The sequence below is a fragment of the Callithrix jacchus genome, chromosome 14 (assembly GCF_049354715.1).
Source record: "Callithrix jacchus isolate 240 chromosome 14, calJac240_pri, whole genome shotgun sequence".
NCBI classification, from domain to species: domain Eukaryota; kingdom Metazoa; phylum Chordata; class Mammalia; order Primates; family Cebidae; genus Callithrix; species Callithrix jacchus.
This window is the reverse complement of record NC_133515.1, coordinates 61,883,945-61,893,147: the sequence shown is the minus strand read 5'-3', so window position 1 is coordinate 61,893,147 and position 9,203 is coordinate 61,883,945. Positions and strand designations below refer to the sequence as shown.

General features: G+C 33.9%; 1 pseudogene; it reads left to right on the top strand.

Annotated features, from left to right (window-relative positions):
• Nucleotides 1–641: 641 nt before the first annotated feature.
• LOC108588115 (serine/arginine-rich splicing factor 10 pseudogene) lies at nt 642–1,612 on the top strand (annotated as a pseudogene).
• The last annotated feature ends 7,591 nt before the right edge of the window (nt 1,613–9,203 follow it).

The following is a 9,203-nucleotide window of genomic DNA, read 5'->3' as shown; positions in this document are numbered from 1 at the left end:
AATTGTATATTTTTAATCTTAATCCCAAAGAAATTACATATATACTCTTAAGGTTTGGGTATGACATTCCCTCAACAAATACTTTTAAAATAATGAAGATAATAATAATAATAGTTGTCATAAGATAAGTGCTCCAGACACTGTTCCTTGCTGTTTAAACTAATTAATACATTTAATATTCAATACAACCTAAGAGGTAGGTAGTCACTATTATTATCTTCTACTTTTTACTGGTAAGAAAACTGAGGCACAGGAATGTTAAGTAATTTGTTCAAGGTCACACAAATAAGAAATAGCAAAGTCAGGATTTCAACACAGATAATTTAGGTACAGGGTTCACAACTGTAACTACTTATATTGAATGAAATTTATATGCCAGCAAGCGCTTTGCCAAAATTAGTAATGCAAAAGAATGATTAAACAGATCCTCAACTCCCTAGGTGTTTACATTCAGAAAGAGGTTATATACGTGATGCCGCTTATAATTCAGTATTATGCTTGAGGAAATAAAGGTAGGCATACACAGAGTTACAAGAGTGTGGAAAAGATATGCCAAACTCTGCTGGAAGAATGAGCTGGAGTTTGGGATTCAGACAAATTTTATGTTAAAGAAATTATGTTTGAATTCAGTCTTAAAGAGTATGCAGAAATTCACAAGGCCTACAGAGGTAATGAGAACATCTTAATCAAAATATGTGAAGCAGATATTAATAATGCATTTCAAGAGTAAAATACTAAGAATCACCAAGTATCAGTGAGTATGCATCCATTTAAAAGCAGTTTAAGGAGGTTTAGGCGCCGGAGTCGCGGACGGTCTGCTGAACCCGTTAGTGCGCCCGGCCGAGACACGCCGCCGCCATATCTCGCTACCTGCGTCCCCCAAACAAGTCTCTGTTCTCAGGAACGTGGCCGACGACACCAGGTCTGAAGATTTACGGCGTGAATTTGGTCGTTATGGTCCTATAGTTGATGTGTATGTTCCACTTGATTTCTACACTCGCCATTCAAGAGGATTTGCTTATGTTCAATTTGAGGATGTTCGTGATGCTGAAGATGCTTTACATAATTTGGACAGAAAGTGGATTTGTGGACAGCAGATTGAAATACAGTTTGCCTAGGGGGATCGGAAGACACCAAATCAGATGAAAGCCAAGGAAGGGAGGAATGTGTACAGTTCTTCACGCTATGATGATTATGAAAGATACAGACGTTCAAGAAACCGAAGTTACGAAAGAAGGAGATCAAGAAGTCGGTCTTTTGATTACAACTATAGAAGAAGATCGTATAGTCCTAGAAGCAGTAGACCGACTGGAAGACCACGGCGTAGCAGAAGCCATTCCGACAATGATAGACCAAACTGCAGCTGGAATACCCAGTACAGTTCTGCTTACTACACTTCAAGAAAGATCTGAAAGCAGAAAAAGAACCAAAGAAGGGCAGTTCAAGCGACCAAAGGGTGGGTGGAAGGTGCTGCAGTATGAATACTGTATGAATATTTTGACTCTGGTCTGAAAAGATAAAAGAATGTTATCGAAAACTACATGGAATAATTGAAGTCCCTTCAAGTTTGAAAGTAAGCATTTTAGGACAAATAAAAGGAAATTCAACTTTGTACTTGTGGAAACAAATCCCTAAATATGAATAGGTTTATATTGATTCATGGGTACCAGATCCATAACAAATTATTGGAAAATAGGATGTCTGAATATCAAGGAAGACAGCCATAGTCTCTTACTGTGCCTCTGTTGGTCTGTCTCAAACTGAATTGGGTGGGAAAATGCATGGTCCAATATAAAAGTTCCATTTTCGCCATTATTGGCAAATCTTGCCTTTGTTTATTTTGGTGCCAGTGTTTTCTGCTTAAACATTTGCTTTGTTGGCATCTGCATTTATTTACTTGTACACCACATGCAGTTTACATCTTCCTTAACTACTCTCCTTCCCAGGTAAATTCGAATTACATTTGACATCCAGCTAAGAGGGCCCATCTCTTCTCACCTCTTTCCTAGTCAATATGTTCAGCAAATATTTATTGAGCCCTTACTATGGGCAAATCATTGTACTGGATAATTGAGGAGAAAAATAGTTGATTCCATTATTCAGTAAATGTCTACTGAGCACAATCTAGTGAATCATTACATATCACCTTGTCGTTTTGTTTGAGGTATATTATTCGTAACAATATTTTACACCATTCATATCTTAATGTAATTATAGAACCCAATATACTATCAAGAATAAGTAATTATGTGGTTATTCTGCCATTTAAAAGTATCCAGTATTTGTTTGATCCCAATATTACAAATAATGAAAAAATGATTTGTTTTAATCTGTAATAAACTGGTTTATTGTGCAGTGACTGTAATATACTAGAGTTATATTAAAGTGTTCACTCTGCCTCACCAAACACATACTAGAAAATAACCCCCAAAATAAGTATTTAACTTTGCATTAGATATAAAGGATACTGGGTGCTATAATTAGATTATTTTGAGGCAGACAGCTGTTATCCCAACTGATTTAGTATGTTCTGTAATTGAGAAAATGTTCACCAAATTATACTTTTTAGTGATTTATATGTACATTTTATAGGGGACGTGTTCTGTGTATAGTGAATAAGTAACTTTTATAGTATCATGAAATGTTTTGGATTCCTTAGTTTCTTATTAGGATGTTTCTTTACCTATACATTGATTCCATCACATTTGATTTTTGTCATCTTTTTGCCACATATTTAAAACTTACCATGTAAAATGATTAACTAAAAATCTGGAAGTGGAGTTTAAGCTTTTAATTTATAGCAATTTTGAAAATATGGCAAAGGTATATTTTCAAGGGAGGTATGAAATGGTATTTTTGTCTGTATTTTATTTTAGAATTTTTTTTTTAATTGTCCAGGATCCACACAACAAGTGTCAGATCTTAGGTTAAAGTCCATAATTTTTCACTTGTTTCATCTTTTGTTATATTTTTTGTTGTTGTTTAATCAAATGGGGAAATGTTTTTATAGCTTTTTTTTCATGGAGATAGTAAAATTGATATAATGGGAACTAGAATTTACTTAGAGCCAAAATGACTAGATTTAATTACAAAAAGTATTTTGTTGTATGCAGTTACACCCTCATTAACATAGTGGGTGGTTCTTATGGATAGAGGTTCTCTGTACTTTTAAAAGAATATGTAGAGTTCATAGATGTTTTTTGCCCTTTACCTCCCTTCTCCATTTTCTTTTGAATTGAAGTTAAGACATTTAAGGGAGAGAATTAAGTTGCATATTGAGTTGGGATTTTGTTTAAAAATAGGTGAATACTTATATAAATACAATAACAATAGTTGGTAGTTCTCTGAAATATTGTAAGTCAGAAAAGGACCTTTAATTTTTGCATCTGTTGAATGAATTGCTTTCGGATCTCTTCTGTGGTTGTTTCTCTTTATATTGAATGCTGTCAATATTGTTGAGGACTTACTGTGCCGAACCATGTGCTTTTCAAATATTTAATTCTAAAAACACTCCTGGGAAGTGGGTATTATTCCCATTTTACAGATGAGAAAATTGTCCTTTGTGGAATACCCACCATGTGATAGCATCTTGCATATGTTCATTCCTCACAACTTTACAAGGAAAATGGATAATGTTCCTAGATGAGAGATTAAATATAATTCAAGATCTCATGGCTGTGTGGCTCCGAGACTAAGCATGGCTTTCCAAATCTCATTCTCTTGAAGAGATTTTTCCATTGTATTGCATTTTGACCATATTCCTATTTACAAAACCTAATATATTCTGACGTAGGGAGGCTGTGACTTAAGCAGTAGCTTCGGAATAATCTAATGGCATTCTACTAGGAAGGAGGACTAGCAAAACCTGTAGAAGTCCCAGGCATGAACTGTTCTCATTTTAGATAGGATGACTTGATAAATAGGATGAAGTGAGCAACGTGTTTTGTCTTCAGTTGTTGATATCTACAAGACGTTCTGCTAGTCACTGTGGAAAAGGTTCCTTCTCGGATGTTTTCCTCTGCCCCTTCCTCTAACAGTGTTGGTTATCTTTATTATGTTTCTGTGTATTTGTAACAGCTATTTACCCTTGTATTGCACAATGGGGATTTTTCTTGGAATAAAAAGTGAGGCATGTAAACTCATTGAGAACTAACAGTAGTTTGTAAAGAAGTGAAAGGACTTTGTATCTAGTTTTTTGCAGATCACATTTCTTTGAATGCTGGAAAGTGAAATAAACTGGTCTAGGAGCCAAAGAAAAATAAATAAATAAATAAAAAATAAAAGCAGTTTAAGTAACAAATGTAAATGACTACCCCAGACCTACAAAACTCCATGAAAAGTAGATATGCTATATTCAGTAATTTTTTTAAAAGGAAAAATATAAAATTTTATATTCATTGATTATGAAATAAAAAACAATTTCATGGGAAAACAGACTGGAAAGAATCATAAAGTATAGTGCGTAAGAGACTTGATTTGCTTTTTTGTTTAAAAATGTAATATCATAATGAGATTTACAAGGCAAAATATGCATACAATAAAAATAGTAATGGTATGAAGGAAGATAGTTATGCTCATCTCTTAAAGTGCAGTGTTTCTCATGTATTGAAGTATGTATAAACTTAAAATATCAAGGATATTAAATACTATTATAAAACAAAAGTTTCACAGATGGTGTGATGATGGGGATGACTAGCAGAAAAGATTACAACAGAAAGTTATAAATAGACTCCATATTATAAAAATATACTATGATATATGACAAATAAAGCATCACTAAAGAATGTAAAGAAAAAAAGGATTTGTATAAAATAAATGAAAGCCAAGGGAAAGATGACTTTATACACATCTTAACTCATATTTAAGTGGAATTTTATGAAAAGCAGTGGTTATACATAAAATTAATTAGAATATTAGAGATTATAGAAGCCAGTGTGAACCAAAATAGCATGTGACTATTTTCCTAAAGGGATCAAGATAAATTCAGGTTACTGTTCAATCAATCATACACTTCACAAGCTTTGAATTTATTCTAATATCTAGGATATAACAATTTAAAAGTGTATGTCTGAGACTTGTTCTTTATATTAGTCCATTTTTCACTGCTATAAAGATACTACCAAGGACTGGGTAATTTATAAAAAAGGAGCTTTACTTAATGCATAGTTCCACAAGTGAAACAGGAAGCATGGCTAGGAGGCCTCAAGATACATTAAATCATAGTGGAAGGAAAGGTGGAGGAAGGCACCTTATTCACAAGGTAGGTAGGAGGGTTGTGTGTAAGAACAAGGAAGTGCCGCACTTAAAAAAATATCAGCTTTTCTAAGAACTCACTCACTATCAGGAAAGAGCAGTGGGGAGACTGCCCCCAAGATTCAATCACCTCCCACTGGGCCCCTCCTGGGACACAAGGATTATGGGGATTACAACTCAATTGAAACATTCTATAGCTGGGCAACCATCAATTCCTGAATATTTGGCTTTGCTAGTTTGGCAGCTACATTTCTACTGGAGAAAGGGAGAGAAAAGTAAGATTCAGGAGAAAACAAATGGAGCATAATACATGAGGGGCAAAGCTGGGCAAGAAGAACAGCGAGAAGGAAATAGAGAAGGGGAAAAGGAGAATGGGAAGTCAAATTAAGAGTTTTGAAAATAAAATTAAGTTTCTAATTAATACAACAACGTATCTATTCTAAAAACGATATACTACATACTACATGAAAATAGAATATTTTAATAAATATTCTTTCAAACATGCTAAACAAAGGAGATTTTCAACACACACACACATACACACACACCTACACACACACCTCTACACACCCCTACACACACACACACACACATACACACACACAGCCTGTTTTGCATGAATGGAATCATTATTTTTTGTTTTCTGTTTTCTTTCTTCAGTTCTTTGTTGTGTAAACATCCACATGTTAATAAACATAAATATATGTAATCAATTATAATAGCATAGTTATAGTTTTTTAATATCATTTGTTTTATACAGTTTATAACAAAAGTAGATAATTCTCAAATAAGTATCTTTTAATGAATATTCTTATATTCCTACGTAATTAGTTACTTTAGATATAATTCTAAAGGTAGAATTGCTAGTTGAAGAAAATGCTTTGTACTTTCATTGTTTCTAATTCTTTCCAAATATAAAATGTGAAATATTTAGTTTATATTTGTGGTCACCGACAATACTGAACATCTGATTCACTGGTTATTTCAAATTTGAATATCTTTTGTAAATTCCATGTTTCTACAGTAACATTTTATATATTTCTTACTGATTCATTAACCTGCTCTATATATTAGAAATACTAGCCCAACAATATATATTTTGCAAAAATTTTACAACTTTGTTGTCTGTTATAATTTTATTTATAGTATACATATGCTTTTAATTATTACAAAACAGTCATTACAAAATATATAGATTTAAATTTTCAATACCTAAGTATAGGGTGATCCTCAGAAGATGGCAGGAGTGGCAACATAGTATTATAATTTGCTGAGTCTCTCTATATAAACACTTAGAACAACAGGATACTGCAGGGTGCAGAAGTAGTCTGTAAGACTCTTTTAACACCAATTGCAAGTTTGTAGTTTCCCAAGAACATCTTCAGTTGTGATAATTCACTAGGAGGAATAATTCACAAGGAGGACTCAGAGAAAACACTGAAAGCAGTTATACTCATGGTTGTAATTCATTACAGTGAAATAATGAAGATTAAAATCAGTCAAGGGAAGAAATGCATGAGAAGGAGTCCAGGAATGGACCACATGTGGAGCTCCCAGTTGTCCTCTTCCTGGGAAGTTACTGACAGCATTAAATTCTTCTGGAATAACATGTGACAATATACTTGGAATACTGCCAGTCATGAAAGCTCACCTGAATCCTGGGTCGGAGATTTTACTGGGGTTTGGTAAAACATATGGTTGACTGTTCACATGACTCAATAGAAGTCTGCAGCTTCTCTGGGGGCCAAGCTGACACCACATGACTCAAAGCCCCCATGAATGAATCACATAGTTATATTAGGGTTTGGTCCAAGGCTCCCAAGTAAGCAAAAACACTTATAAGACAGGACATTTCAAGGGTTTAGCAATCACCTCTCAGGAGTAAAGAGTAAGAACAGAGCTATCTTTTGCTAAGGTTAATTTTTTGCTACACAGATAGCGAAACTAAAATTCCAAAGCAAATATTTCCAAAATGACTGAGTAACAAGATATCACCATGAAACCGTCTCTGTACAGGAGAAAACAAAGGAAAGCAAGGGAATATCTGACAGACGTGAAAGCTATAAAATTACTAAGGGGGAATCATTTGAAACTCAACCTAAGGACAGCAGATGAGATTGAAAGGAATTTGGATTTCCCAGTCGAGTACAATTAATCAAAAAATATACATCATTATGGGATACTTAACATTTTCACAGGAACACATCCTTGGACCTCTTAGAGAATTAGATTCAGAAAGCCAGAAAGGACCACATACACACTGATATAAAGATATAAAAATACACATTCCATTAAGAATATAAAAATGAAGACACCATATGCCAAAACTCTTGTAACTATTTTATTATTTTAGTGCTATCAATGGTGTTGTTATTCTGAAGCTATTTTTTGTAATGCCAGATAAAATAAACAAGGAATTATATGACATACAAATTCTATGAGTAAAGATATCTGTGAGACTTATTCTCTCTGTGGAAGCAACAAATACAGACATAGATAGAGGAAGCTAAATAAATATCCTATAATCATATCTGAATTAAAAACAGTGACTGAATCACAACCAATGAGAATACCTAACATCCAAATCATGGCCTCGATATATACATTCCTACGAAGTGGAAAATGGAAAAGTGTCGAATTCCAGACTGAAGTAAGAAGAGTTCAAAATATGCCTAGAATGTCTGTAATATTTGATAGCAAGAGACTATCAAAGACTAATAGAGTTGTATTTAAAGTATAATTGCCCCTGAATAAAGATGGGGAATATGTGAAAAATTGGTTCGAGGACTCCATGCACACCAAAATCCCCACATACTCAAATCCGTCAGTTGGTTCTATCAAACTGGCTGATTCGAAAAGTCAGCTCTCCATTATGCAAGTTTCACATCCCCAAAATACTGTGTTTTACTGTGTTTAGACCTGCATAATTCAAACTCACGTTCCTTAAAGGTCAACTCTAAATTGTTGCTAAATGAAAGAGACTACACTGGCCGCAGAGGAGCAAATTGAGCGCTAATACATATAATCTCTGCACATTATCAAAACACATAAAATACTTTTAAGTCTATCAATTCATAAAGATACTAAAACTCTAGTCAGTTTGGAGGAGGCAAGGGAACAATCTTTTTATTTTGAGAACAAGTAACTAATGAAAATAATTTTTAAAAAATTACCTTGACACTCCTATCCAAACTGCAACACTAGATAACCAAATAAAAGGTAAGATAATGTTTCTCCTTGAAAGTGTATTTCAACTAATAAATGATGAAAGAATGAGAAAGTTGGAATGTCATTATTTGGCTACCTTTAATAAATTAGTGGATTGAATCAGTAAGATCCAGTGTCTTCTGACATTACATGAAAGAAGAGATAATCAGACATTATGAGTTAGCTTTGTCCAGAAGAAATATAATGCAGGCTCACATATTAATTTTAAATTTTCTTGTAACCTCATTTAAAAAATGTACTAGTCCTCAAAATCCAATGTATATCCTACATTAATCATATGCTTCAATTTATGTGTGAGCTCCTATTTCAAGGGTTCAATAGCCATATGTGATAATCAGTACTATATTGGATGGAGCCATCATGTTCATAATACAAAAAAGTAAAGCACTTAAAAAGAAGCATTATTAAGATAAATTGAACTGTAATCTTACTGAGATTCCAGATCCAAATATACAGAAACTATAAAAAAACAAAGGAACACTGGCATGGCACTACGTACATGAAATCACTAACATGGAGGCTGTGAGAAACTGCGCAGAACAAATAATATGGTTGCCTTAAGAGATAAACCGTGGCCAGGCACGGTGGCTCATGCCTGTAATCCCAGCACTTTGGGAGGCTGAGGCAGATGGATCACAAAGTCAGGTGTTCAAGATCAGCCTGGCCAACATGATAAAACCCGTCTCTACTAAAAATACAAAAATTATCTGGGCATGGTGGCA